This window comes from Stomoxys calcitrans, chromosome 1 (genome assembly GCF_963082655.1).
Source record: "Stomoxys calcitrans chromosome 1, idStoCalc2.1, whole genome shotgun sequence".
Taxonomy (NCBI): Eukaryota; Metazoa; Arthropoda; class Insecta; order Diptera; family Muscidae; genus Stomoxys; species Stomoxys calcitrans.
In genome coordinates, this window is record NC_081552.1 from 22,518,197 (window position 1) to 22,541,955 (window position 23,759).

General features: G+C 39.5%; 1 protein-coding gene across 1 annotated transcript in view; it reads right to left on the bottom strand.

Annotated features, from left to right (window-relative positions):
- The window catches only part of LOC106085042 (calcium-transporting ATPase type 2C member 1), a 661,371-nt gene that overhangs the window by 502,487 nt on the left and 135,125 nt on the right, over positions 1–23,759 (bottom strand). The gene's annotated exons all lie outside the window — the stretch shown is intronic.

The window sequence follows — 23,759 nt, forward strand, 5'->3', positions numbered from 1 at the left end:
CGGACCCGATCCCCACCAAAACTGATTTTGTCTAAAGAAAAATTTTAAATTAAAATTTATTCTAAACAAAAATTTCATTAACATTATTTATAATGACAAAATTGCATATTTATAATATTCTACACAGACAAAATTGTATTTAAATTCTTAATAAAAACAAAATTTTTCTATAAAAAATTTTAATCATTTTTTTCTAGAAACAAAATTTCAGCATAATATTCTCTTATGACCAAACTTCCGCACGGGCCGGACCCCCCTCGAAATTAATTTTTTAAGACAAAAATTCTTTAACATATTTTCAAGAGACAACATTTTTATAAAAAAAACTGTTACATTTTTTCTAAAGGCTACATTTTATTGAATTTTTCAGCGAAAAACTCTCTAAAGACAACCTAACCTCAAGATTATTTTTTAAAAACATAATTTAAATTTTGCAAAAACACCTTTAAAGTTTTTTTTATTATGCATATCTGTCTCAAACAACTTTATCCTAAAATTTTTTCTATAGACAAATTTCAATAGATACTTTTAAAGACAACATTTTCACCCATTACGCCTGACCCCCGATTCCGTTGTCCGATTTTGATGAAATTTTATCTTAAATATAAAATAAAAATGGATATTTCGATGTGTTGCAAACGGAATGACAAAATGAATATACCCCCATCCTTCGGTGGTGGGTATAAAAATCGCCAGAGCCCGGCCGGGATTCGAACCTGTGCACACGGAGCAACAGCGAGAGCCGTTGCCGTTCTAAGCCATCAATACAACTTCCAAGAGATGCACAGAATCATGTGTACCGTGGAAGTAGTGTAATTGTCGTAGAAAAAAACAAATAAAAGCGTGCTAAGTTCGGCCGGGCCGAATCTTATATACCCACCACCATGGATCGCATTTGTCGAGTTCTTTTCACGGCATCTCCTCGTAGGCAAAAAAGGATATAAGAAATGATTTGCTCTGCTATTAGAGCGATATCAAGATATGGTCCGGTTTGGACCACAATTAAATTATATGTTGGAGACCTGTGTAAAATGTCAGTCAATTCGAATAAGAATTGCGCCCTTTGGGGGGAAGTAAAATAGAGAGATCGATTTATATGGGAGCTGTATCGGGCTATAGACCGATTCAGACCATAATAAACACGTATGTTGACGGTCATGAGAGAATCCGTCGTACAATATTTCAGGCAAATCGTATAATAATTGCGCACTCTAGAGGCTCAAGAAGTCAAGATCCCAGATCGGTTTATATGGCAGCTATATCAGGTTATTGACCGATTTCAACCATACTTGGCACAGTTGTTGGATATCATAACAAAACACGTCGGGCCAAAATTCATTCAAATCGGATAAGAATTGCGCCCTCTAGAGGCTCAAGAAGTCAAGACCCAAGATCGGTTTATATGGCAGCTATATCAGGTTATGAACCGATTTGAACCATTCTTGGCACAGATGTTGGATATCATGGCAAAATACGTCGTGCGAAATTTCATTCAAATCGGATAAGAATTGCGCACTCTAGAGGCTCAAGAAGTCAAGACCCAAGATGGGTTTATATGGCAGCTATATCAGGTTATGAACCGATTTGAACCATTTTTGGCACAGATGTTGGATATCTTGACAAAACACGTCGGGCCAAAATTCATTCCTATCGGATAAGAATTGCGCCCTCCAGAGGCTCAAGAAGTCATGACCAAAGATCGGTTTATATGGCAGCTATATCAGGTTATGAACCGATTTGTACCATAATTGGCACAGTTGTTGGACATCATAACAAAACACGTCGTGCCAAAATTCATTCAAATCGGATAAGAATTGCGCCCTCTAGAGGCTCAAGAAGTCAAGACCCAAGATCGGTTTATATGGCAGCTATATCAGGTTATGAACCGATTTGAACCATTCTTGGCACAGATGTTGGATATCATGGCAAAATACGTCGTGCGAAATTTCATTCAAATCGGATAAGAATTGCGCACTCTAGAGGCTCAAGAAGTCAAGACCCAAGATGGGTTTATATGGCAGCTATATCAGGTTATGAACCGATTTGAACCATTTTTGGCACAGATGTTGGATATCTTGACAAAACACGTCGGGCCAAAATTCATTCCTATCGGATAAGAATTGCGCCCTCCAGAGGCTCAAGAAGTCAAGACCCAAGATCGGTTTATATGGCAGCTATATCAGGTTATGAACCGATTTGTACCATAATTGGCACAGTTGTTGGACATCATAACAAAACACGTCGGGCCAAAATTCATTCAAATCGGATAAGAATTGCGCCCTCTAGAAGCTCAAGAAGTCAAGACCCAAGATCGGTTTATATGACAGCTATATCAAAACATGGACCGATATGGCCCATTTACAATACGAACTGACCTACACAAATAAGAAGTATTTGTGCAAAATTTCTAGCGGCTAGCTTTACTCCTTCGGAAGTTAGCGTGCTTTCGACGGACAGACGGACGGACATGGCTAGATCGACATAAAATGTCACGACGATCAAGAATATATATACTTTATGGGGTCTCAGACGAATATTTCGAGTAGTTACAAACAGAATGACGAAATTAGTATACCCCCATCTTATGGTGGAGGGTATAAAAATCGGTCATTACACGAAAGCACATGCATTGGAAAAAGTACAGCTAGTAGACAGGGTTGTCGGCATGGTTGTTCTGGTATTTGTATCAGAAAGGCGTTTACGTAATAAAAACGATTTAAATACAAAATACCAACGCGCGACCCTTGAAGCCATCGCACCTAATACGGGAGAAAAGTCTTCTAACCAAAGACGAAACGCGTCTTGGTTGGTGTGTTGCGATTTCTGGCTTTCCTTTTCCATTTCAAAAGAGAATCTCCGATCATTGAGCTCGTCTCGAAAGAGAAACAAACAAAAATTGAAAATTTATTTTGTATAAATTTTTAGCAGAATCGGTGGTGGTTGGTTGCCAATATTCGGCTCGGCCGAACTTAGCACGCTTTTACATGTTCTTCCCTATCTTCGCATCCCATGATATACAAATAGTTCTGGGAGATGTTAATTCCAGAACTATTTTTATATCATGGGCGGGGAAGCGGTCGTATTTTCTCTAGGCGCTCGTGGAAAATATCCTTGGTCTGCTCGTCCTTGCCTTCCGTTGAGGCATGGGCACAAATAATTCTAATGTTGGATTTTATGGGGATTATGGCTATCTCATTCACCGGAGTTAAGCTGGCGACAAGGCGTTTTAGTCCACAAATCCACAGCCAAATTCATGCCTCGTATCATGGTAGCTATAGTATAGGGCCGAGCCATCGCACTTCCTGTATGGCGGTTACGTCTGCTCTGTACTTCTACAATACATACGTCAGTGTGTATACCTACTCTATAAAGAGTCTGGATGTTCCAGTAGCAGATCCGCTGATCATGGTCCTATTTTAGTTTGCGTGGGTCCTCAACGTTAGGGGGTGTCCGCTTTTACTATTCTTTGGTGTCTCGAGTAATCCTGATTGTTTTCCGGGCTCGGATTACTGGCCCAGCGGCCCAACCACATGTTTTATGTGGCTTCGTACATGTATCCCTCGAAGTCGTGAGTCGATTGTTACAAGAACAGACGTTCGCTTTCAGTCGCCCCTAACGCTGACACGCCCAGACACTGATTTTGGCCATTGCCAACAACTTGCCTTGACATTTCGAGTGTCATTGGCATTCAGTATTTAAGTAAGAGTCAGTGCCATCTGACACCTCACTAAGACTCTGGTGTCGCTGACTGTCAGCGGCCGCAGTTGCAGCTACTCCACATTAATAGGAAGTTTTCCACTATAAGCAAGCTGTGGACGAGCGTGGTAGCTTTCAGCTAAGCTTCCCGTTATAACGATGATCACCACACAAGTCGAAGCTCAAAGTTCTAGCCCTTATGGTACTAACAGTTATAAGGTGTCGTCCGGGCCGTCTTTAAGGTTCAACGAACAATCGATTACTAAATTGGTATTCAACATACGCCACCATGTCGCAATAATCAAAATTACTCATACCCCATAGAGTACCATCGTTTGTTAATTTATTGATTATCTTGCTCATATAGAAATAAAAGGAAAAAAGTATTAAAATAAATTGACATAAGTCACGCAATGTAAGGCAAATCCATACGAGATTCAAATTTATTGACTAACAATAAAGTTGTAGATATTGTGGGCTGATGTGTAAAACTAATACAAAAGGAAAGTACTTTCACAAAAGATGACCTTGAACAAATTAAAACAATGGACCTTGAAAAGTCTAATAATATAAAATTTTAAAGAAGGTGGGAAAGAGGAAACCAAATAAACACATAAGGGTCATTCGGATTTATATCAGGAAAAGTCACTAACAACTTAGAATGACTTAACAAATTTGGCGAAAAAGCCTTTCTTAAAGTTTTTTTTTTTTATTTTATTTTCTCAGTTTTTTTTGTGACCCTTATAATTTCTGCTCGTCATCAACTTTGCCTTTCGTTTTGCATTTAAAGTGACAAATGTCCATTGCTTTAAACTTTAAATTAACTTGATTTCTATTTTCTCTTTTTGCTTTTGCAATTTTCATGTTAAAGCTTCGTTTGTTTAACATCCCTTTCAACATCACCATGAAAAGAGGAACAGTAGCTACCAAAACATAAGCTGGACCCTGCCACTAATGCCATTATTGCCACAAAATGAAAATTTGATTAAAAACCCGCCATTTGTTTGTTTAACACTGGGTGACAGCAATTTGTTCGTTGGTGTATTTTTTTTTTTTGCCACTTTGTACTTTGTATGGTTTTTATAACCACTACCATAGGATAGGGGGTATATTTATGTTGTCATTCCGTTTACAACACATCGTAATATCAATTTCCGACCCTACAAGGTATACAGATTTCGAATCGTCGTAAAATTCTGAGGCGACTTAAACATGTCCGTCCGTGTGTTCGTCCATCCCATCTGTCTGTCCGTCAGTTTTAATCACACCACAGTCTTAAAAAATTGAGATATTGGGTTGAAATTTTGGGCATTCTCGTATTTTTTTCTATACGTAGGTTAAGTTTTTGAATGGGCCAAATCGGACTATGTATGGATATCGTTGCCACATACACCGATCTGGCGATTTATGGTCTTAAGCCCGTAAAAGCCACATTTTTTCTAAGATTTCGATGAACATTGAAACCGGAAGTTGTACTAGAGGCCCGATATTTATACCGAATAAGCCCCAAATCGGACCATATTTAAATATAGCTGCCGTATAGACCGATCTGCCGATTTACTGTGTTAAGCCCATAAAAGCCGCAATTACTATTCGATTTCGCTTAAATTTAATACAGAGAGTTCATTAAAGCTTCCCGACATCGGACTCAAATATGATTTGGATCGGACAATTTTTAGATATAGATCGATCTGCCGATTCAGGGTCTTAAGCCAGTAACAGGCACATTTATTATCCGATTTCGATTAAATTAGAAACAGTGAGATGTTTTAGGCCTCCCAACATCCGACTCAAATGTGGTACAGATCGGACTATATTTCGATATAGCTGACATATGGGCCGATCTGCCGATTCAGGGAAACCCCAATTATTATCCGTTTTCGCTGAAATTTTGGTTCATTGAATTATGTTAGGACCTCCTATATCATTTTTATACCCTCCACCATAAGATGGGGGGTATACTAATTTCGTCATTCTGATTGTAACTACTCGAAAAATTCGTCTGAGACCCCATAAAGTATATATCTTCTTGATCGTCGTGAAATTTTATGTCGATCTAGCCATGTCCGTCCGTCTGTCTGTCGAAAGCACGCTAACTTCCGAAGGAGTAAAGCTAGCCGCTTGAAATTTTGCACAAATACTTCTCATTAGTGTAGGTCGGTTGGTATTGTAAATGGGCCATATCGGTCCATGTTTTGATATAGCTGCATATAAACCGATCTTGGGTCCTGACTTCTTGAGCCTCTAGAGTGCGCAATTCTTATCCGATTGGAATGAAATTTTGCACGACGTATTTTGTTATGACATTCAACTATTGTGTCAAGTATGGTTCAAATCGGTCCATAACCTGATATAGCTGTCATATAAACCGATCTTGGGTCTTGATTTCTTGAGCCTCTAGAGTGCGCAATTCTTATCCGATTGGAATGAAATTTTGCACGACGTGTTTTGTAATTATATACAACAACTGTGCCAAGTATGGTTTAAATCGGCTTATAACCTGATATAGCTACCATATAAACCGATCTGGGGTCTTGACTTCTTGAGCCTCTAGAGTGCGCAATTCTTATCCGATTGGAATGAAATTTTGCACGACGTGTTTTGTTATGATATCCAACAACTGTGCCAAGTATGGTTCAAATCGGTCTATAACCTTATATAGCTGTCATATAAACCGATCTTGGGTCTTGACTTCTTGAGCCTCTAGAGGGCGCAATTCTTATCCAATTTGAATGAATTTTGGCACGTAGTATTTTATTATGATATCCAACAACTGTGCCAAATATTGTTCAAATTGGTCTATAACCTGATATAGCTGTCATATAAACAGATCTGGGGACTTGACTTCTTGAGCTTCTAGAGGGCGCAATACCTATCCGATTTGGCTGAAATTTCGCAAGACGTTTTTTATTGTTACTTTCAACAACTATGTCAAATAAAGTACAAGTCGGTTCATAACCTGATATAGCTGCCATATAAACCGATCTGAGATCTTGACTTCTTGAGCCTCTCGAGGTCGCAATTCTTATACGATTTGAATGAATTTTGGCACGACGTGTTTTGTTATGATATCCAACAACTGTGCCAAATAAGGTTCAAATCGGTCCATAACCTGATGTAGCTGCCATATAAACCGATCTGAGATCTTGACTTCTTGAGCCTCTCGAGGTCGCAATTATTATCCGATTCTGAAATTTTGTACGACGGATTCTCTCATGACCATTAACATACGTGTTTATTATGGTCGATCTCTCTGTTTCACTTCTTGAGCCCACAAAGGGCGCAATTCTTATTCGAATTGGCTGACGTTTTACACAGGTCTCCAACATAATATAATTTAATTGTGGTCCAAACCGGACCATATCATGATATCGCTCTAATAGCAGAGCAAATCTTTTCTTATATCCTTTTTTTCCTAAAAAGAGATGCCGGGAAAAAAACTCGACAAATACGATCCATGGTAGAGGGTATATAAGATTCGGCACGACCGAACTTAGCACGCTTTTACTTGTTTAATTTGTCTCAGATTGGTTCAGATTTGGATATAGCTACCATATACACCGATCTCTCGGTTTAAGGTCTTGTACCCAAAAAAAGATGCATTTATAGTCCGATTTCGTTGAAATTTTGTATAGCGAGTAGTGTTATGTTTCTCGACACTCCCAGATTGGATTTGGACCGTATAAAGCAATGAAGATTGGACTATATAAAGATATAGCTGCTATGGCTTAATAAATGAAGCATTTTGCAACGTATTAGGACGAAAGGAGGCCACCGTAGCGAAGAGGTTAGAATATGCGCCTATGACACAGAACGCCTGGGTTTGAATCGTGGCGAGAACATCATCCAAATTTTCAGCGGTGGTTATCCCCTCCTAAGGCTGCGACATTTGTGAGGCACTGTACCATTTGGTATGGCAGCCATGTAAAAACCTTCTCCACAAAGAAGTGACGCACTGCGGCACGCCGTTCGGACTCAGCTATAAAAAGGAGGCCCCTTATCAAGGAGCTTAAACTTGAATCGAACAGCACTCATTGATATGGGAGAAGTTTGCCCCTGTTCATGGGCAAATTTGAATTTGCATTTTGACGAAAGGTCGTTATATATATATATATATATATATATATATATATATATATATATATATATATATATATATATATATATATATATATATATATATATATATATTTATTTATTTATTTATATATATTATATATATATATATATCTGGGATGGTGGGCCTCCAAAGTTCTGCCCGGCCGAACTTAATGCCTTTTTACTTGTTTTGTTTCCACTTATTGTTGCCTTTTCTCTCTCTATTCAAACCATTTAATTTTACCCCTCATATCCTTTGGATATGTTTGCTGCATGTTGAACCCAAGACCATAGACCAGCCCCATGCCCAAACAAGTCAAGCAAACGAAACAAAACAAAATTGTGCTGATGTGGACAATGACATTGTTTAAACATTCTGGCCATGCTCGAGTATGTTAGCTGGAAGTAATAAGTGCTGCACTGCATGGTTTTTACACTTATTATCAGTTGGCCTTAGTTATGTTGTGTAGTGTATGTGCTTAGGTGCGGCTGTGGCTGCGTGTGAGAGTAATTTTTGCTCTCCCCTTAACCAGACACTAGAACAAACAATAGCTTGAAAACCAGTTTTTTTTAAAAAAAAATCCACACACTCAGCAAATTTATGATTATGTCCTCAGACCATGACTGAACTGTACAAATCGACTATGAAGTGGCTAACAAAAAAGGCAAAACCTTTCCACCCGATTAAGTGAGGTCCATTGTAATCTTGAAAAAATATTAAAAGGGTATGATTGAGGTAAAGCATATTTCTGTTAGCCTTGAAATCATAGTGAGCAACAACAATGACCACTGCTGAAAGATTCAAAAAGGTTACTCAGGTGGGATGAGGGTAAACCCTCTTCAACCCTCTTCTACAGCGCACTTTCGTAACAGTTTAATTAGTATTCAAAATACGCCACAATAACCCAACAATTAAAATTACTTATACGTCACATGGTATCAGGTATATAAATACATGGTGACCTTATCTCAGTTCATGGACATGTTGAAGTACTTTTAAAAACAAATTCGTGTCGGGGTTTCTACAAAAGGAAAAAATTAAAAAAGTATATATTTTATTAAATTTTGATTGACATTCATCATACGTCACAATAGCTAAAAATGAATGCAGGCACTACCAAAGGTACAAACCGAAGCAAATGAACGATGATTTGTGCCACACCAGGCATTGTCAGGCAATGTTGTAGTAATTGCAAAGAAGAAACGGTTGCCCACCACAGCAAATGCAGTCGAAAAATACATTGACTGATGTCTAATTGTGGGCTTTAATTCTACTCCCAAATACTTTTCCTCTAAGTTTCATATTCTCCCAACTGGAGCGAGCCTCCCATAATTCACTTCATCCCTAAGGTACTCCCTCGATTCCGCCTCTTCCCCAAAAATGGCAACCAAAGACTAAATATGAACCCATAAGGGAATCGTGTAAGCAAATTGGCAAAAATTTCATATCAAAATTTGGGAGCGGGTTAATGGAGAAATGCCAAATCTAACCCCTCAAGTGGACATTTTGAAGGACAGGTACAATGGCCACTCATATGAAAGATATTTGGGAATGGATTAAAAATCTACTTTCAAATTTGGGACCAAATATGTTGTTCCCCAAAAATGTTACTCCAAACGAAAGTGTTGAAGAGTATAGTGCAAATCGTACAACCTAATTGAGGTCAATTGGGAAAAGTAAAATTTTCATAACAAAATTTAGGATAAAGTAACTGGGGGTGGGAAGGCCTGATCCGAATAACCCCTCATTTTGATCAATCTCCACATCAAAATTTAGTACCAAACGCTTAGGGATCACTCCTCCATCCAAAAACGTTCTCTAAAGAGGACATGTGAATCGATTAGGAAAACTTAGGCTTAGGAACACCTAAGCTAGTAATCGGCTTATTAAGCGCTCTTAATATTAAACAAGTAAAAGCGTGGTAAGTTCGGCCGGGCCGAATCTTATATACCCTCCACCATGGATCGCATTTGCCGAGTTCTTTTCTCGGCATCTCTTCTTAGGCAAAATAAAGGATATAAGAAAAGCTTTGTTCTGCTATTAGAGCGATATCAAGATATGGTCCGGTTTGGACCACAATTAAATTATATGTTGGAGACCTGTGTAAAATGTCAGCCAATTCGAATAAGATTCGCGACCTTTGGGGGCTCACGAAGTAAAATAGAGAGAACGATTTATATGGGATCTGTATCGGGCTATAGACCGATTCAGACCATAATAAACACGTTTGTTGATGGTCATGAGAGAATCCATCGTACAAAATTTCAGGCATATCGGATAATAATTGCGACCTCTAGGGGTCAAGAAGTCAAGATCCAAGATCGGTTTATGTGGCAGCTATATTAGGTTATGAACCGATTTGAACCTTATTTGACAAAGTTGTTGAAAGTAAAAAAAAAATACGTCATGCAAAATTTCAGCCAAATCGGATAGGAATTGGGCCCTCTAGAAGCTCAAGAAGTCAAATCCCCAGATCTGTTTATATGGCAGCTATATCAGGCTATAAACCGATTAGAACCATACTTGGCACAGTTGTTGAATATAATAACAAAACACGTCGTGCAAAATTTCATTCCAATCGGATAAGAATTGCGCACGCTAGAGGTTCAAGAAGTCAAGACCCAAGATCGGTTTATATGGCAGCTATATCAGGTTATGAACCGATTTGAACCAAACTCAGTACAGTTGTTGGATATCATAACAAAACACGTCGTGCGAAATTCCATTCCAATCGCATAAGAATTGCGTCCTCTAGAGGCTCAAGAAGTCAAGACCCAAGATTGGTTTATATGGCAGCTATATCAGGGTATGAACCGATTTGAACCATACTTGGCACAGTTGTTGGATATAATAATGAAACACATCGTGCAAAATTTCATCCCAATCGGATAAGAAATGCGCCCACTAGAGGCTCAAGAATTCAAGACCCAAGATTGGTTTATATGGCAGCTATATCAAAACATGGACCGATATGGCCCATTTACAATACCAACCGACCTACACTAATAAGAAGTATTTGTGCAAAATTTCAAGCGGCTAGCTTTACTCCTCCGGAAGTTAGCGTGCTTTTAACAGACAGACGGACGGACGGACGGACGGACAGATGGACGGACATGGCTAGATCGACATAAAATTTCACGACGATCAAGAATATATATACTTTATGGGGTCTCAGACGAATATTTCGAGTAGTTACAATCAGAATGACGAAATTAGTATACCCCCCATCTTTTGGTGGAGGGTATAAAAAGGCACCTAGAAAAACAAAATCTATTGGCATGGTGACCTAAGTTAGTTCATTCCTGGCATTGTATCCACACCTAAATACCGGTATCTATTGGGCGCGAGACCCCGGCAATAACATATGAAATGATCCAACGTCTCATCACCTTCCCCACATGCCATCACTTTCCCTACCGGTTTTGCATAAGAGAGTTCGTAGTTCTATGTGTTCCGTTATCATACCAAAGCTATACTGACCTCCTGCGTACATCCTTTCAGTAATAGTCTCGTCCTCTCACGATTCGGATCTCCCCGTCTTATCGACCGTTCATCGAACACGCCCTTAACTCAAGGGCGTTAATCAAGTTGATTGACGACAGGGCTCCGGCGGATGCTCCTTCATTCCCCTTACTGCGCTATGACCCGGCAGCCAAACGATGCGGATTGTGCCATCTTCAGAGATGGCGATAGTCACCTTTTTATTCGGCAAGACTGTTTGTGATCTTACCCTCCTGGTTGTAATTGCCCTAATGGCCACCTAACTGTCCGTAAAGATGTTCACACTCGACGTCCGTGATCGCCCGAATCTCTGCCAGCAGCATCGTAAACAGATCTCTGTGCCTGACTTCTCAATGAAGACACCCACGCCCACTCTGTCCTTTAGCTTTGATCCATCTGTATAGCATGATCTAACAGATGGCAATACCAGAGTTCCGTCAATCCAAGACTGTGCCTCTGGCAGCAGTGTCTCGCACTCGACCTCAAGTTTCGTCTCAGGTATCCGGACGGAAACCTGCTCTAATCCAGCGGGTTTCCTATCGTGGTCTCGCTTATACCACGATGGTATGACCTGCTCCTATCCTCCATCCATTCTCGCATTGGCTTCTCCACACCTTATCGGTATGTTAATGGGCCGGAAATCTAGAATAGTCTCCAGTGCTCTGGTGGACGTGGTTCTCATCAATCTGCCAATGGCAAGACAACGTGTTCTCTGAACCTGTTGTATGGTCCTTATGTTGCACTTTTTTCCATGGCAGTCCACCAATTGGTCTAATCACACATCTGTAAAGCCATTGGTCTATCCTCGTATTCAAGCCTCATTTTTAGCCCACGGCCCGATTACATGCTGCCCAAGATTTGTGAGCCTTCTCAGTACGCTCCTGAATGTGAGACCTCAAATTAAGTTTCCTGTCCAAGATCACTCCTATGTATTTGACCCTGTCAGAGACAGAAATCATTCTATTGAGGAAACGTGGTGCGTCAAATTGGCCCACCTTCATATTTCTCGTGGACAGGCAGATTTCAGTCTTCTATGGGTTAAAATTGGGACCCCTAGTTTTATGCCATTTGCAAGATGCTTTCGGCCCTTCTGCATAGCTGGTTCGGATACCTACCCCTAAGAAGTATTATAACATCGTCTGCATAACAGAGAGGTTCAAAATCCTCCCCAGTCAGCATCCGTAATAGGTTATTTATGATGGTCACCCATAGGAGCGGCGATAAAATGCCCCCTTGTGACGTACCCTGTGCCACTTTCTCCCCCTATATATATGCCATGGGATCCACAATTTATCCACCTGTTCCTTAGCATATCCAGTCTCTCTCCCGGTCCACCCGGTACTGGTCTAAAAATTGGATCAGTATGTCGTTCCTCGCATTGTTAAGGTCCCCTCGGTGTCAATGCATACCAATGCATATCCAATGTGTACATCTTACCATCGAAGGGTTCTTCTGTTTTATGCACAGGCTGGTGCAGGGCAGTCTCCACCGACCTTCCCTTAACATAGGCATGCTGTTTGTGGTTGAGCAGTTCGCGGGATGCCCTACTCTTTATCATGGTGTCCTCAATACATTCCATGTTTCTATAGATCTGTAGGTCTTCGGTGTCGAATAACTTGCCTTGCCGGGCATGGGTATAAATACCACCTTACCTCCTACGAGGCTTTCGGAGTATATGCGAGTCCAAGGCATGGACGGCTCAGCCGTCCTTTTCATTTTTATACCTTCCACCATAAGATGGGGGGTATACTAATTTCGTCATTCTGTTTGTAACTACGCGAAATATTCGTCTGAGACCCCATAAAGTATATATCTTCTTGATCGTCGTGACATTTTATGTCGATCTAGCCATGTCCGTCCGTCTGTCTGTCCGTCCGTCCGTCCGTCTGTCTGTCTGTCGAAAGCACGCTAACTTCCGAAGGAGTAAAGCTAGCCGCTTTAAATTTTGCACAAATACTTCTTATTAGTGTAGGTCGGTTGGTATTGTAAATGGGCCATATCGGTCCATGTTTTGATATAGCTGCCATATAAACCGATCTTGGGTCTTGACTTCTCGAGCCTCTAGAGGGCACAATTCTTATCCGATTTGAATGAATTTTGGCACGACGTGTTTTGTCATGATATCCAACCACTACGCCAAGAATGGTTCAAATCGGTTCATAACCTGATATAGCTGCCATATAAACCGATCTAGGGTCTTGACTTCTTGAGCCTCTAGAGTGTGCAATTCTTGTCCGATTGGAATGAATTTTGGCACGACGTGTTTTGTCATGATATCCAACCACTACGCCAAGAATGGTTCAAATCGGTTCATAACCTGTTATAGCTGCCATATAAACCGATCTTGGGTCTTGACTTCTTGAGCCTCTAGAGTGTGCAATTCTTGTCCGATTGGAATGAAATTTTGTACGACGGATTCTCTCATGACCATCAACATACGTGTTTATTATGGTCTGAATCGGTCTATAGCCCGATACAGCTCCCATATAAATCGATCTCTCTATTTTACTTCTTGAGCCCCCAAAGGGCGCAATTCTGATTCGAATTGGCTGACATTTTACACAGGCCACCAACATATAATTTAATTGTGGTCCAAACCGGACCATATCTTGATATCGCTCTAATAGCAGAGCAAATCTTTTCTTATATCCCGTTTTGGCTAAGAAGAGATGCCGGGAGAAGAACTCGACAAATGCGATCCATGGTGGAGGGTATGTAAGATTCGGCCCGGCCGAACTTAGCACGCTTTTACTTGTTATTATTTACTTGTTCTTGTGAGGTATTAAGTCAGGGAGCTTTCATAGCTCTACGACAGTTTCAGTTTGCCCCTTTTTCAATCCATGCCATTACCCTACAGTTAAGTAGTAATTTGACGTATGATTGATAATAATTCTCAGCCACGTGAGCGTATAAGTAATCGCATTAGTTTTTCAGATAAACATACGCCCAAAACACTTGGGCATATATTATTCTACGCATATTTAATTCAATTAAAGTTTAATAAGGGAAACAAATTAACACTAAACTGTATTTGAAAGCTATGTCATACTGGCTTGCTGTTTGCGGATGTGTGTTTGCCCTAATCACCGGTTTTTTGTGCGTCAACTTGGTAATTGTCCAATTTTTTTTTTTAAATCTCTTCCCTTTCTCAAACATTTTGGTAAAATTAACTTGTTATGGCTTGTTAAAGTAACCTGTGTACGCTGTAGCAATGTGTTTAAGTTCTGAAAGTGTATGTATGTATGTTTGTTATTGGTACGAGTATTTGTGGGAGTTATCCCTGCATAATGATTGCCCAGTTGGACGTGACTAAAAATTGATGATGTTTGTCAGTAAAATCTCCCTGTATAAGTGTATGTGCGTGCATTAATTCTTGTGTATCCTTACAAATCCATTGATGTGTTCATCGGTTTTGAATTTTGAAAAGGGTTCGTTTCAGTTGGTTTCATCTTCTCCCTTCTCGCAACCATAACCCACAACCACAAAGAAATTTTTCGATTACGGCCGTACTTCAGCAACAACAAAAAAAAAGGATTTGATAACTAAATTGGCACAACAGAAATTGATTGATTTAATAATCATTTAATTTACAAGGAAACATTGAGGTAATGAAAAATTTCCGTTTTTATGCGGTTCATAAAAAAAACTGGAAAGTTCGAAAGGAACCGTAAGGAAAGGCAAAAATCGGGCGGTGCCGACTGTATAATACACTACAACCAACCTATAAGTAAAAATTGGATGCTGCATCTAATTCTGAACCAATTTTGATGGACCTTATCGGATGTTTTTAGATGGGTCATTAAAACACTCCGTATCAAATTTCGAGCAGATATGTTCAAACTGTAATAACTGCGGTTGAGAAAATACAACATTATTACAAATTACCCAAAATCTGACCACCATATATATGGGAGCTATATCTTAATCTGACGAGAGTCAAGAGAAAGTCCTTTCTACCAAATTTCGATTGAATCGGTTTTCATGGATTCTATGACCACATTATTGCAATATTAGTCCGTTAAAATCTAGATGTTAGACTTCATTCTGCTATTCAAAAGTGAATATCAGATTCATACTCCACTCTCGAAAATCACATTGGAGCTACATATTGCTATAGTCGGTAGATATGTGTGGTTTAGGGAGGAGTTTATGGGGACAAATATGTCCAGTTTGAGAGTTGCAGAGGATGGGGCGGCCACCCAAGTACTTACAAACAAATAACAAATTTTGGCCAGTTTGAATAGGGGCAAACTTCTCACATATCAATGAGTGCAGTCGGATTCAAGTTTTAAGATCAATGATAAGGGGCCTCCTTTTTATAGCCGAGTCCGAAGTAAGGCGTAGGTAAGGGAGATTTAAAGGGAGTTTAGAGGCGGACCCTGAAGTAATATCAGCATTGTGCTAGAGCACGATTTTGTTTGAGCCCCATAATGTCAAGCATTTTGAAGGAGGCTATCGATATTCAGGGCAACGGGTCTCTTTCAGATTCAGAGTAATTATTTTTTTTTTGTATTGGTTATCTACATTAAAAATCATATTTTATCATATTTTTTTATTCTTAAAGATATAAAGTAAACTCTACTACCTAAGACCTTTAATTTCTGTCCTTTTCTATCCTGATTGGCCTTCATATAGTGTTTCAGGGGGAGGGCAATCCCCCTCTGACACATCCTTTCATTTGAGTTCAATATATTCTCGGTCATCCTATATGAAAGTTTGGCGTTGCATTTATTGGGAGGAGAGATTCGATCCTCCCGACGCTAAGAACCAAACGACTATTTATTTGAGTCTTTTATTGTCGCGATCTACTGTCCTGCGGAACGGTAGGACGTGACCTAGATACTTGAATCAATTCTTATACCAACATTAGATTCGAAATATATTGCGTTGCCCAAAAAGTAATTGCGGATTTTTCATATAGTCGGCGTTGACAAATTTTTTCACAGCTTGTGACTCTGTAATTGCATTCTTTTTTCTGTCAGTTATCAGCTGTTACTTTTAGCTTGCTTTAGAAAAAAAGTGTAAAAAAAGTATATTTGATTAAAGTTCATTCGAAATTCTATTAAAAATGCATTTACTTTCTTTGAAAAAATCCGCAATTACTTTTCGGGCAACCCAATACTATCATAGACCTTTCTTTTAAATGGCATATTATCCCGATCGTACTACACGTCCAATTGAAGGGTATTTAGTGTGTGGGCCGGTCCTAGACTCTGTCCTAATAATGCATACCAGATTCGTAGACAACTCCCAGAGGTCATTCATTCGATACCCATTTTGTGACGTTGAACATTTAGGCCCGTTTTGAGGGTTTTTAGGGTTGGGAAGGCCCCGTAGACACCTTGGAACAAATTCTTTTAGCAGATATGTACTCAGCTTTCAAATATTTTTCGCTTGATACCCATATTGTCCCAATCGGTAAATATGTACTGTTGAGGGGTCTTGGGGGGTGGGGGGCGCCTCAGACACCAAGGAATAACTTTTTATGTCAGCATTGGATTGGACTCTACATTTAAATAGCATCCATTGGATATCCATATTGTCCCAATCGGTTAGTTTGTCCTCCTGGGGGGTTTAGGGGATTGGGGAGGGCCCTCAATAAAAAATTAGTGTCAGATTTGTATTCGACTTTTGAATACATTTTTTTTTTTTTGAAATCCATATTGCTCAAAGCGTTTAAAGTGTCCTGTTGGATGGTGTTTTTGGGGGTGGGGGCCCTCCGACACTTACTCTTAAATACCTTTCATTTGATACCCATATTGCCCAAAGCGGTGAAAGTGTCCTCTTGGCGCTTTTTCCAAATTCGTACTCTACTCTTAAATACCTTTCATTTGAGACCGATTTTGTCAAAATCGGTACACATGTCCGGCTATTGAACCCCAACATTTTTTAGCAATTTCGTGTTTTTGGGGTACCATTAAGAATGAAATTTGTATACCAAATTCGTACTCTACTCTTAAATACCTTTCATTTGAGACCGATTTTGTCAAAATCGGTACACATGTCCGGTTATTTGACCCCAAAAATTTTTTAGCAATTTCGTGTTTTTGGGGTACCATAAGGTGGCATACAAAATTTCGCTTAAATTAGTGCAAGCATCTCCACGATCTGGCGTTTTAGAAAATTGGGGTATGGGGGAGGATGCGCTCCAACTTCGGATATCAAAAAGTTAAGTCCCCTTTTTTCACCGGGGGCCCAAACTTTACCATCTGTTAACATTTCATGAAAATCGGTTCAGCCATTTTTGAGTCCATACGGAAGAGACAAACAAACAAACAAACAAAGCGCAACCATTTAATTTTTATATAATAGAAGATTACAATAAAATATGACCAATTGTAACTGTTCAGTGTGAAGATAGGGCATACACTTGATTGATTTATTTTAATTGAATTAAACATATCTACTGCTTTGAAATGTTCATGGCTGCTATTAATAGTCTGATGTTGCCTAAAGAATGCAATGCAAGGAATTTTAATATAAATATTTATGTAAATACCTGCAATGGAATAATCTGGTACAGGGTCTCGTATGATTGATATTAATACAATGGCCAATGGAGCGTATGAATAATGTAAATAGATTTATCAATTAAACAACGAAACAAAAATTCCTTACTTTAAAGAATTTTGAAGCTACAATTTCTTACAAATCCTTAAAATTTTCAAATCTTCTATGATTACAAACTATTTGCTTTAATTAAAAAATTCTCCTTTCTTTTTCTAAGCTCCTCAAATATTTGCACACTCCTTCCTTTGGCACAAAATTTGCATTAATCAAATCGATTTTGTCGTATAATTTTACTTTATTTACTATAATACTACAAACTCAACTGCATCAGCGGCAGCATCTACCATATCATTGTCATCATCATCATTATCATCATCATTGCCATCATCATAAATGTCATTATTCTCACTCATTCTCGTAAAATTTGCATTCTGCTTATCATATCATTTGTCTCAATAAGTGCCATTTCGCTTTTGTGCAGCATGCAGAAAAAGAAAAATTTCCCAAAAAATCGAAAAGAAAAACGAAAGAAGCATTCCCCAATTGCGCTTCATGATAACGAAAAATGAACAGATGGCATACACTGGCGCTAACATCATCATCAACTTGATCCTTTGCAGCAATGTAACTGCACGTAGCAGGGATTTCAACATTTTTTCTACTTTTATATGTGCAACGTATTGTGGCCGTACAGCATAAAAGATACCGCCATTAAAATGTAAACATTTTCAAACGAATAAACGAATTTTTTCTCCACAGCATAAGAAGAACAAGTAAGAAGGCGTTAAGTTCGGCCGGGCCGAACTTTGGATACCCACCACCTCGGGTATATATGTGAACCACATTTCGTCAAAATTCAGTGAAAAATGCATACCTTATGCCCCATAGCAGCTCTATAGATATCATCCGATTTAGACCAAATGCTTATAAGTACATGTCATTGTTCAACAGAGAGATCGGTCTATATGGCAGCTATATCCAAATCTGAACCGATCAGGGCCAAATAGAAGAAAGATGTCGAAGGGCCTAAGGCAAATCGCTGTCCCAAATTTCAGCAAAATCGGATAATAAATGTGGCTTTTATGGGCCTAAGACCATAAATCGGCGGATCGGTCTATATGGCAGCTATATCCAAATCTGAACCGACCAGGGCCAAATAGAAGAAAGATGTCGAAGGGCCTAAGGCAAATCGCTGTCCCAAATTTCAGCAAAATCGGATAATAAATGTGGCTTTTATGGGCCTAAGACCATAAATCGGAGGATCGGTCTATATGGCAGCTATATTCAAAACTGGACCGATCTGGACCAAATTGACGAAAGATGTCGAAGGGCTCAACGCAACTCACTGTCCCAAATTTCAGCAAAATCGGATAATAAATGTGGCTTTTATGGGCCTAAGACCATAAATCGGAGGATCGGTCTATATGGCAGCTATATCCAAATCTGGACCGATCTGAGCCAAATCGACGGAGGATGTTGAAGGGCCTAATACAACTCACTTTCTCAAATTTTCTCAAAATCCGATAATAAATGTGGCTTTTATGGGCCTAAGACCCTAAATTGGAGAATCGGTCTATATGGCATCTATATCCAAATCTGAACCGATCTGAACCATATTGACGGACGATGTCGAAGGGCCTAACACAACTCACTGTGCCAAATTTCATCCAAATCGGATATAAAATGTGGCTTTTATGGGCCTAAGACCCTAAATCTGAGGATCGGTCTATGTGGCAGCTATATCCAAATTTGGACCGATCTGAGCCAAATTGACGAAGGATGTCGAAGGGCCCAACGCAACTCACTGTCTCAAATTTCAGCAAAATCGGATAATAAATGTGGCTTTTATTGGCCTAAGACCCTTAATCGGCGGATCGGTCTATATGGGGGCTATATCAAGATATAGTCCGATATAGCCCATCTTCGAACTTAATCTGCTTATGGACAAAAAAAGAATCTGTGCAAAATTTCAGCTCAATATCTCAATCTTTAAAGACTGTAGGGTGATTTCAACAGACAGACGGACAGACGGACGGACATGTCTAGATCGTCTTAGATTTTTACGCTGATCAAGAATATATATACTTTATAGGGTCGGAAATGGATATTTCGATGTGTTGCAAACGGAATGACAAAATGAATATACCCCCATCCGTCGGTGGTGGGTATAAAAAGTATGCACACGGATAACTATAGAAGAGACGAAATAAAACTACAAAGGATTTGTGGATAGTAAATATGTATGAAAAAAATTTTAATTCATAGCAAGTGGCTGGTAGTCTAGCAAAGGAAAATTGGGTGTACTATGAGTTTTGGTGTATTTAATATTCCCTTTATAACACTTCGAAATATTGGATTCTTATAAGTATACCTCCATTTTCCGAATAATCGTCCCACTATCGAATATTTGGCAAAAACTCGAAAAAAATTACCCAAAAGACTCGAAAATCAATTTTGCGTAAACCAATGTGCAAAAATGGGATATATTAAGTCGATGAGACCAGCATAGAACGATAGCCTAATAAGCGTACCTTCTTACACATATACCCCAATTTTCCAAATAATCGTCTTACTATAGAGTTTCTGGCAAAAACTCGACGAAATAACCCTTAAGACTCGATCAAATTTGCAAAATTGATTTTTCGAAACTAGGCTAACTAAGCTGTCGTTTGAGGCTGGTCTTATCGCCTTACTATTTTCCATTTTGCCGCACAGTGAACCAAACGGTTTTTGTAATCTTCTTTATCTTCTTAGTACACATTAAGGATATTGAGGGAACCAAAATTTAGTATTGGATCACCTTATTTATTATTTTCTAGATGCTATTTTTATACCCTCCACCGAAGGATGGGGGTATATTCATTTTGTCATTCCGCTTGCAACACATCGAAATATCCATTTCCGACACCTAAAAAGTATATATATTCTTGATCAGCGTAAAAATCTAAGACGATCTAGCCGTCTGTCCGTCCGTCCGTCTGTCTGTTGAAATCACGCTACAGCCTTTAAAAATAGAGATATTGAGCTGAAACTTTGCGCAGTTTTGTCCATAAGCAGGTTAAGTTCGAATATGGGCTATATCGGACTATATCTTGATGTAGCCCCCATATAGACCAATCCGCCGATTTAGGGTCCAGATCGGTCCAGATTTAGATATAGCTGTCATATACACCGATCCGACGATTTAAGGTCTTGGGCCCATAAAAGGCGCATTTATTGCCTGATATTGCCACAATTTGGGACAGTCCAGATCGGCTCAGATTTGGATATAGCTGCCATATAGACCGATCACTCGATATAAAGTTTTGGGCTCATAAAAGGCGCATTTATAGTCCGATTTCGCCGAAATGTGGCACAGGGAGTTGTGTTAGACCCTTCGACGGTCCTCTTCAATTTGGTCCAGATCGGTTCAGATGTGGATATAGTTGCTATAAAAACCGATCTTTCGATTTAAAGTCTTGGCCCCATAAAAAGCACATTTATAATCCGATTTGCCTGAAATTTGACACAGTGACATGTGTTATGTTAGGCTTTTCGACATCCATGTCGTATATGGTTCAGAACGGTCTATATTTGGAAATGGGGTCCAAAAAGACCAATATTTTGCTTTACAAAATTGAACAATGTCTTGTACTTATTGGACCTCTCAATATCCGTGTCGAATTTGGTCCAAATTGGACCATATTTCGATAAAGCTGCTATGAGGTATAAACTATGAATTTTACACCGGATTGTGACGAAAGGTGGTTTACATATATACCCGAGGTGGTGGTCATCCAAAGTTCGGCCCGGCCGAACTTAATGCCTTTTTACTTGTTGCTTTTTAGATTTGTTTGGAATTAACATTTTATGAATAAAAATTTTTATACCCACCACCATAGGATAGGGGTATACTAATCTAGTCATTCCGTTTGTTACACTTCGAAATATTCTTCTTAGAACTTCTGTTCTGAGTCAATCTAGCCATGTCCGCCCGTCAGTCCGTCGAAATCACAAACGCGATCGAACGCTTATAGATGTAGCCACCGTCCTACATCTATATGAAGTATCTGTGAAAATTTCAAACGGTTAGCTTTTGCGCTTGCGAAATGCAAATGGACCATATCGGTTCAGATTTAGATATAGCTCCCATATAAACCGATCTCCTGTTTTTACTTCTTAAGCCCTTAAAAGCCGCAATTTTTGTCGGATTTGGCTGAAATTTTTCATGTGGTGTAACGTTTTGTCTTCCAACAACTGTGCTAAGTTCGGTCTAAATCGGTCTATAACCTGATATAAATTCCATATGAACCGATCTCCCGATTGGACTTCTTGAGCCCTTGCAAGTCGCAATTTTTGTCCAATTAAGCGGAAATTTTGCACGTAGTGTTCTGTTATGACTTCCAACAAATGTGTTAAGTACGGTCCAAATCGGTCTATAACCTGATGTAGCTCCCATATAAACCGGTCTTGGGTCTTGACTTCTTGAGCCTCTAGAGTACGCAATTCTTATCCGATTGGAATGAAATTTTACACGACGTGTTTTGTTATGACTTCCAACAACTGTGTTAAGTACGGTCCAAATCGGTCTATAACCTGATGTAGCTCCCATATAAACCGGTCTCTCGGTCATCCTTGTTCGGTTCCTAGAAGCTTTAATTGATGTTGGTTTGACAGAAGTTTGGTATGTGGGTTAAAAAACATGCCCTCCAACTAAATTTATTTTCTAAACATTTTTACCAGAATCCTTGGTGGTTCCCAAGATTCGGCCCGGCCGTGCTTAGCACGCTTTTAATTTTTTTTTTTTTGAAATTATTTTATTGCGTGCAAATTTAACAGTGTTCTGCTAATGCCAGTAGCAAAGGCTGTTAAGCCAGTGGTTTGTGTCTCCACTAGGTAAATGCGGAAATTAGGCGAAATCGGTCCATATTTAGATATAGCTCTCATATAAACCGATCTCCCGACTAGAAATTTTGAGCCGCTAGAGTGCGCAATCATTGTCCGATTTGGATAAAAATTTGCACATAATGTTTTTCAATGGCTTCCAATATTCACACCCAGTATGGGCCAAATCGATCCACTACCTGATATAAGGTTAGGTTACGTTTAAGTGGCAGTCTGCCATCAGACTCACTTAGACTTTTTCGTCCATTGTGATACCACAGGAATAGAAGAAGGAAGATGCCTTCTATTTCCTACTGTTGAACCATCCAGATCGCTTTAAAAAGCCTAACAACTTGCAAATGTTCACATCCGCTTAATCACACAGGTTCTCAAAGAAATGAGAACCTTAAGTGAAAGTCCTTCTGGCTGCCAGTGCGTATAGACTCCCCTCTTTCAATGTCCTCACAGCTTCTTTAAAAATCGTTGCTGGCAACCTTCAGTCTCTCTGCATGTTTTCCGATTAGACAGTGACCTATCATGACGGACACAATGACTGTCTGTTCCAGCCGGTCACAGCAAAGCGCTAGACCTCCTCAAGTCTAGATTACGCCAAATAGTTTTGGAATGCCCACCGCCCCCTCTATGCGATCATTCGTTGTCCTGCGCGCCTGGTCCTGAAAACTAAGCTTACATGTCGCTAAAGGCATACCCGCAGTATCCCTGGAATGTTTAGGATAGTTCCGAGTTTTGCGACCTCTTCCGCTTTACAATGCCCTGGGATATCTCTGAAGCCCAGCACCCACAACAGGTAAATTTTGAACTGTTCAGCCTTCTCGTTGAGAGATCTGCGACAGTCGACGGCGTTTTTTGTGTCCAGAAATACGTTCTCCATGGATTCAACGGCTGCCTGTCTGCCTGAGATGATATTTATGCCAATCGTTGTAATGACATTAAATCTTAGCCATTTCATCACTTCCTTAATTCCAACGATCTCCACTTGATACCCAGTGCAGTGGTCCGGTACCTTTTCGTATGCTTTGGGATGTACTCTAGATCTTTAGAGTACACCCCAAAGCCCACCTGGTCGTTT